Genomic DNA, 7,249 nt, shown 5'->3' with positions numbered 1-7,249 from the left:
CTCACCGCTGCTTGAGCGAAGCCTCGTGGTCTGAGGTTAAACCTGCCCGCCCAGTCAGCCTTGGCTGCAGCCCCAGTTTGCCTTCTGTGTAGAAAACAGCTTTTCCTGGGGAAGGGATTCCTGGAGGGACTCAGCCCCGAGTACAGACTCGGGTACAGACTCCGAGGGACGTCGCTGCAGGGCTGGGGTCCCTCTCCTTCGTGCCAGAGTTGCCACTCCTCCCTGCCTTTCATCCTTCTACCAGAGCTTCAACTCTTCAGGCCTGGCGGAAAGTAAATCCTTTTAATGAGTCAAATAGTTTTTGGACACAAGAAAATTTCCCCCCTCTCCTTTTGTAATTAGAGCTGGCCGCGTGTCTAAAATGATCTGCTTTCCAGAGGGAAACAATAATTGAATTGTTGGGTGTCTCCCGAGCTTTGCAGGGCTCCGGGAAGGCTGCGAGGGAAGCTGAGCCGTTCTCTTGTTAGCGCCTGCAATGAGAGCAAGACACCCTAGAATTCAATTACGCGGCTCCTCCAGGAACCGTTATAATTATAACGTCAAGTTGTTTTTTAAAATTTCATAATTATGCTTTAGGATCCTTGCGTGGATGTTTGGGAACGCGCCTGCCCGGCCCCAGCGCCCCACATGAACCCTCCTTTGCTGCAGCCTCTTCCCTGCCCGTGCTTCAGCCACATTCCGCTCCCTGCATCCAAGGGCACCTGGGGTGCCCTCCCTCTCCATCCCTGCCCCTGGCACCCGTGCCATAGCCTCTCTGAGCCCTTCTCTGCTCCACATCCCTGGGCATCCCTCCCAAAGTGCCATGACACGGTGTCATGGCACATGCTGTGAGTGGGCTGGTGACATGTCCCCGTGTCAGATCTCCTGTTCAGCCTTTCCAGTTTTCCTGCCTGCAGAATCGATTCCCATGCACATCAGCTATTCCAGAAGAACATCAGGAAGAAGCAGATCAGAAGGGCCAGTTACAGAATACTTTGTGTTCAGCTGGTGAGAAATAGGTGTCCAATGTCCTCCCTTAGGTGACACCAGAGGGGTGAAGTTTGGAGCAAGCCGGGTGGTGCTGGGGATCCTGGGAGTGGGGTACCCCATATCAGCACTGCCTGTACTCGGGTTGGCACCTTTACCTTCATGAATGCAAATGTAAAACACTGAAAAACTCTCCCATTACTTTTACAGGTGGAAATTAAAATCTGGGAAGGGCTTGATGTGTCACTGGTGATGCCTTGTAAGATTGGGCTGGGAGCAGTGCTGTGTTTAGAGGGGAGTTGAGTTGCTTTTAGGCTCTATTTAGAAAAGTGGATCAGACTGCTCATATTTTACGCTCCTGATGAAATGAGGGAGCTGTGAGCCTGTCTTGCTGCAGAGCCCTTGCTCAGTGCTGGTTCTCTCACCTGCCTTCTCCAAGCGGCTATTGCAGACCCACTGTGTCCTCCTGGACACATGTCCTAGGAAATCGCTGCCCAGGATTCATCTGTGGAGAAACCAGCCCTGGGCTGACAGGTAGCAGACTGGATGGAGATCTCCTGGCTATACAGCACTGTTTGACATGTTTAGGGAAGGAGTTTCTTCTCTGAGGCAGGAAAGAGGAGACTGAGAAAGTGCAGAATGGCAGAAGAGTGAGAAGACCAAATGCAGGGAAGGTGGAAGAATCATGATCTGCTTCTGCAAGGAACTGGTGAGCAGCAAAGTCCAGTCAGACACAGTTAGAGCACAGGTATTGCAGCACAACCTGTTTTCCTGGTATGTGTAAAAGTTCCAGCATCCTTCCATCAGAGGGATCCACGGCATCCTGGTTTGGTTCTCCTTGCTGAAGCTGAGTGAGATCCAGGAATGTCCCCAATTTCATCCAGTCCAGTTTCCAGTGTCAAATCATGGAAAGGGGCTGACTCAGACAGTGGTGTGGACCCTTTCCACAGAGCTCCTTGATGTGGTGAACTGGGACACCCTTGCAGGCTTGCACAGAGGACTCTGCTGTTGGTTAGCCATGTCCTTTTCCTGTAGCAGGAGAAACTTTACCGTATTTTTAGCTCCCTGTATCCAGCAAAGAGTTGCAATGCACAGCAGGAGCAGGTCTGTTGTTTTCCTCTCCTACCCCACGGCCTTTGCCAAGAAAGCTTGACAGCCACAGGCAGAAAGTGGGTGTGTCAAATAAGTCCTGGTAACTACCTAGCAGCACCAAGACAGAGGAGGTGCCACCAGAAATATTTTGTTTTGATAGTGCATCTTGCTCTTGGCTGCTCAAAGCAACTTTTCCTGAGCTTGGACCCAGGTCCTGAGGAGGCTGCTGCACACCATTGGCTCATGGACCTGCATAGAGGTCGAAGAATAGAAGAGGAAGAGCTTGTCTTGATATTTGCAGGTCAGGGCCCCACATAACAGTTGGGGCACTGGGATGGGAGAGCAGAGAGGAATACACAATGACTGTGCTGATTTCAGACTGGGAATAGATTCACTTTTCATTCTCTCAGACAAGCAATTAGAGCTGTCTCCCCAAGCAGTTCCCACCCAGCAAGGAGTTCCAAAATATGAAAATTCTTATTTTCCAGATGTTCAGTTTTCGCTTCCCTTTATTAATGCTTCTTTTGCCAGGGTGACTCATTTAACAATTAGCTTAGGCATAGGGTGTAGCAGCTGTTACAGATATTACCTGTGCCTCTAAGGCAAAGCTGTTGTTTTTTATCCATCTCTCCTTTTCTTCTAGGCCTTTAATAACCTGTAAAAATATCTTTAAATTAGTAGGAAGATCTGATTCCTCAACCAGGTCAACAGATGGCTCACTTGGACCTGCCTTCAATTAAGCAGGTGGAACATGCCCAAGGAGCAGGCAGACAAATGCAGCTGTTCTTTCCCCAAGTCCCACTGCAGATCTGATGGGTAAGACTTATTCACCAGCTCCTGTGTCAGGCTACTTATTCTATCAACCTCATAACTTTACATTCAAACTTCCCTCACCTGGCTGCATCTTGCAGGAGATCTCTCCTTCCCACGACCATGAGCTGTGGGTGTGATGATGCTGAAGTAACTGAGCATTCCTGGTTTCAAGGTCTGCTTCCAGTTGTTGATTGTTGGGCAAAATCCTGAAACACTGGTGTTTCTCATCTTAAGCACTGGTGGATGGCTTTGGTTCACATATTAGTGGACTTTGAGAGTGGGGTTCAAAACTTGAGCCTAAGTGCTGTCTTATTTTAGAATGAGAGGAAACAGCTTTGAGTTGTGCCTGGGCAAGTTTAGATTGGATACTAGGAAGAATTTCTTCATGAAAGAGTTGTCAAGCACTGAATCAGGCTGCCTAGAGCAATGGTGGAGTCACCATCCCTGTAGATCTTTAAAAGATGTGTAGATGCAGAACTTAGGAACACGATTTAAGTGGTGGATCTGGCAGTGCAGGGTTACCACTTGGACTTGATGACCTTAAATTTTTTCCCAGCATAAGTAATTCTATGAGTCTCTGATTCTGAGACGTCCCATGTCCTCTGTGTGGCCTTCAGCTGCCACTTTTGGAGGCTTTGTGTCTCCTGTGCCAAATCCACCAGCCCTTAGGAATGCTTTGAATACCCTGGGGTGTCTAAAATGATGGTAATGTTTGTGCTTTGCAAGTGAGTTCCACCAAGAGAATCACTAGTCCCCAGGTCTAGTACCTTCAATCAGTGTTCAGTATGGACTCACCCCAGCAGCACTGCAAGCTGTTGGAGTAGAGATGAAGTAAAAGCTAAACGATGACATCAGGATCTGCCCTGGGGATACCAATTGCTTTCTTTGCATGAAAAGAAAAAAATAACTGTAAAATCATCGGGACTGCTTATGCTGTTAGACACCATTACTATCTTCTTCCACTTCTGGCTGATATCTCAGCTGCTTACAACTGCGTGGTTCTTTTCCTGATGTTTTTATTCACTCTTACTCCACATGTTCCAGAAGAGCCTGAAGCAAGGTGCTTAGGAGATGTCCTGTGGGAGGTTTGGAAGGAGGGTTACTCAACATCTGACCTCCAGCCCTTAGAAGTGACAGTCACTGCTGCTCTACTATGGCTGCGAGCAGAACTCCAGGCCTGGAGCTGCTTGTGATGCTCAGAACATCTCCAGTCCCACTGATTTCACGAACTACACCTCACATCACCTGTGTTTGGAATCCTTTATGGGGTGAGGACTTCGCTGACTGCACTGTCTGTAAAGCAAAGACAAATGTTTACAACCAGAGCTTGCGAAGAAGTTCATTGCTGCAGAGCTCTGCACAGAAATGAATGAGCTCTGCTTGTCTGGACAAAGTCTCTGCACAAAAAGAGCCCCTGAAGTTTTGATTTTTGCCCTCTTTATTTTGCTGGTGCTGGGTAAGCCAGCAGGATAAGTATTCCTGGGGATTCTTCCTTAGCCCAAGCTCTGCATCTCCAGCTTCACAGAGATTTCTGTACTATGCTGTCTGATCCTTACAGGGCAAAATTGGTGGGGGCTTACACAATACTGACTGGGATGTGTTGTACCTCCTTTCTACACCAGTTCACATCACCTCTTCCACCAGCCCAGTAGCAGCAGATTTCCTGGAGAAATCAGAGCCTGTTGCTCAGCCCACCAGCACAGCTCCACACAGTGCCCAGGCTCCTTTGCTACAGGGTCCTGGTGCAAGAGCTCAGCAGCACAGACCCCTGCAGAAGAGCTTTCCACCTCTGGTCTGTCAGCTGCACACCAGGGATGATCAGGGACCACAGACAAGTTCTCTTGCTTTTGGAAGACATCAGGTTCAAATTATATCAACAGTAGCTTGTTTTTTCATAAAGTAGCAGCAGTGCAATAAGTGCTGGTATTAAAAAATGAAGGATGGCTTGTAGGTCTCAGAGCCAACACACAGCCTGAGGTATCCCATCTCCAGCTACTGCTGTTTGGAATCGCAGCAGTCTCCAGTACAACGTGACAGCTGCACAGCTGGCACTGCAAAGCTGCTCTTCTGAGCCAGGGCTAAGAACAGGTGAGAAAAACTCAGGGCTTGAGTTGGGTTTTTCACTTGTTCATTTGTTTTTAAACACAAAACTTCAGTTCTTCTTCCCAAATGCAATTGTCAGGACAAGGCAAGAGATTCTGCAGAACAACCTGACTCCTTGCTTGCTCTCCCAGGTGCCGAGGTGGGGGAGGCTGGTCCTTCCAGCACGCTGACTTTTTTTATTGTAGGAAGAGTTTCAGAGGCAGGCAAGAAAACAGGAAAATAAAAATCCTTGAACAGGCTGAGGGTATAGTCTGAGAATGAAAAGGTCCAGACAATGCAGTGTGCAGATCACAGATCCAGCAGAGGTGTCTGCTGCCTTTCAAGCCACCACTGGGGTGGCATACAGGAAGGTGAGGTCTGAAGGGTGATGAAGCCAGTGTGGAGCCTGGAGGAGGCTTTTTAACCAACAAAGGGCATGAAGGAAGAAGAAAGTGATTACTCTGTATGAGGAAATATAAGATTGATGAGGGTGGTGAGTGAGCCAGATGATACTTATCAAAAGCAATCAGAAATTTTTTGAAAAGCCTATTTTTTTTCCAAAAAATGCTTATTTATCAAAACAGTTTGCATTCCTGTAACATTAAAAGTAACCATGAGAAAAGTTTGGAAATCTGAATTGCTCATCCCATTTTTATAAAAAAGAGTGGATTAGATTTTTGAACAGGTGAAATACCGCACTGTTAGACAACCTGGACTGCTTTTCAAAGGTCAGAATCAAACCAACACATTTCAAGATGGTAACAATGTTCCAGCTGACCCAGACTTTCTGCTTGGTAGTTTTGTCTTCATGCCAAAGAAGGAAAAAGAAGGATCTGGTCCTGTGTTTACTGCAGTCAGTGGCAGAGGTCCCACAGCCATCTCCAAGGGAAGACTTTTGTCACCGCTGCAAGACCTGAACAAAAAGTGCCTTGTTTGGGCAGTTTCCCTTGCATACATGCAGCCTGTGGTGACAAGGAGCAACATGAACCCACAAAACCCCACATCATGGGCCAGACCAACGGATTTCAGCCTGAGGAACACCTTGACACTTCCAGAAAAACCGGAACCTCACTGGTCTCTCTGTGATCTCACCTTGTCTTGCTGCTAAATGACCTCTATTTATAACATACATGTCCTTGGTGTCCAAGTGAAAGGTTTAGATGCATCTCCACCCCCAAAGGGATCACAACCTTCTTGTTCAATCATGCATGTCCCAGCAATTCTTCAGTACTGCAGGTGCTGCTGGGCATGCTCCCAGCTGGCCGTGGGTCTTTCTGTACTGCACGATAAAGCCCTCTCCAAGCTGTGGCTGTCCTGAGCCACATGATCTGAAGCTTTCTTACACCTCTAAAACTAAAAGAGGAGAGATTTAGATTGGATGTCAGGAAAAAATTCTTCCCTGTGAGGGTTGTGAGGCACTGGAACATGTTGCCCAGAGAAGTTGTGGCTGTCCCATCCCTGTAAGAATTCAAGGGCAGGCTGGAAGGGCCTTTGAGCAACCTTGTCTGGTGGAAGGTGTTCCTCCCCATGGAAAGGGGTTGAAACTAGATGGTCTTTAAGGTCCCAGCCCAAACCATTTAATGATTCTATGATCCCTCCAGCATCCTGCAATTCAAAATGCAGCCAAAACAGCCACCAGACCTTCTGCCTTGAGGAACTCCACGGTCACATGTGAACAACTTAGATTTCTCCAGAAGCATCTCAGCAAGCCTTTCTGGATGGGACCTCGACTTATTTTAATTTTGGGGCATCTACTCTAGAATAGCTTGAAAAGGATGAACTTCCTGTATATTCATTTGCGGGTAAGAGACACACACAGCTTTCAGCAGGACTTTTGCATTTTAAACTGAAGCTAGTTCAGCTTGATGCTAGCAGAATATGGCCTTCAAGGCTTTCTAGCAGTGCTAAGAAAATCAAGGGTGAATAAAAGTGTCCTCTTTGAAGTCAGTTCACTGTCGCTTATGCCATACTGTCAGCTGCTGGGATGGTGCTAACGCAGATTCAACCCCATCTTCAGGAGTTGGCCCACGCCATCAGTGACCAGATTCCACAGTGCAGGGACATGTACCCTTCTAACTGGTGAGAAGCCCTAGAAAGGATGAAAAAAACCCTTTTCTCTCCTTTGTCCACCCAGCAAAATATGGGCCAGCTGTAATTCATTCAGTGACTATTCCAGTTCTCGCTGGAATAGTCTTGCTGTTTGAGCTACTTTTGGCTGCTTTTGACTGGTTGGAAACCAAATAATCAACAAAAACAATACTCAATATCTGTTGCTTTGGGCAGGAGGAACCTTGGA

This window comes from Empidonax traillii, unplaced genomic scaffold (genome assembly GCF_003031625.1).
Source record: "Empidonax traillii isolate 1590-97213 ecotype Southwest subspecies unplaced genomic scaffold, ASM303162v1 scaffold58:size1836614, whole genome shotgun sequence".
Classification (NCBI taxonomy): domain Eukaryota; kingdom Metazoa; phylum Chordata; class Aves; order Passeriformes; family Tyrannidae; genus Empidonax; species Empidonax traillii.
This window is presented reverse-complemented; position numbering follows the sequence as displayed.